This window comes from Triticum dicoccoides, chromosome 2B, assembly GCF_002162155.2.
Source record: "Triticum dicoccoides isolate Atlit2015 ecotype Zavitan chromosome 2B, WEW_v2.0, whole genome shotgun sequence".
Lineage (NCBI taxonomy): Eukaryota > Viridiplantae > Streptophyta > Magnoliopsida > Poales > Poaceae > Triticum > Triticum dicoccoides.
The window spans coordinates 190,334,481-190,335,627 of NC_041383.1; positions in this window are offsets into that span (position 1 = coordinate 190,334,481).

Below are 1,147 nucleotides of genomic sequence, written 5' to 3' on the forward strand. Positions count from 1 at the left end.
GAAGCAGGGGGCGGGGGGCGGTGAGGTCCTAGCAGAGGCCACCGGCGGTGAGGTCCGCGCGGACCACAGGCGAGGAGGGCGCCGGAGAAGTATAGCAGGGGAGGGGGAGGTTAGGGATGGAGTGGAGGTGTCGCGTGGACGAACTAGGGCAGCCGCGCCATGGGGTGAGAGCATTACTAGTATAACCCTCAAACCCTCAAACCCTTATAGCAGTTTTAAGGGTTGAGAAGTACCAGTTTTTGACACTTTTAAGGGTTGGCAAAGACTAGAACCCTCAAATCCAACCCTTAAAGCAGTTTACGGGTTGGGTTTGAGGGTTCTAGTCTTTGCCTCAACCCCAATCTTTAAAACTGTCATTTCATATATCACACATTTCATCATATGACATATCACAAATTCCTGAAAATTGGCTAAGTCATAGAATTGTCCCTTTTTTTAAAACTTCACTTGGTTGTTTTCGAAGGCTATAACTAATGTTATGTATTTCTAATGAAGACACTACATATAAGTGTTTTACTCTACACCAACAGTACTACAAGGCCATGCCACTAGATGGCATGAACAGCTCCTGCAACAGGTCCATTTACAGCTCTGAAGTAGTGAAGACAGTAAATCTGTTTTTCTGTTTCCTCTCTTAACAAAACATAGACTTTTGTCATTTTTATAGGAATTAAACCATGCCGTATTTGAATTTGGTCCAATGAAATAATTTGGAGGTTGTCATGTGTACTCCCCATACAAATTAATTTCAACGAAGTTAGACTTTGTTTGACCATAGTTTTGTTGCCATCCAGAGAGCTAAGAAGGTAGAAATAGCAAAAGCTAGCCAGCGCTACAGTAACATCCAGTTACTATAGCAGCGGCAGCAGAGTAGCGAAACGCAGCGGCAGGAACGGCCGCAAGCGCAGGCACGAGCGGCCGAGCGCGTGTGCGGACGGGCAAGGGAGGCCACGGCGGTCGGGCACAGCGGCTAGCGGCGCACGGCATAGGGACGAGGACGTGCAGGGGCGTGGCCATGAGCGCGAGGGGAGGGGCGGACAGGCAAAAGCGAGCGAGGCGAGGGACATCAGCCGTAATGGGCGAGGGAGGGGCAGGGCGGGAGCCGTGGCCGGCGGGAGGGCAGGGCGGCGGCTCGGCTTGGACCGCC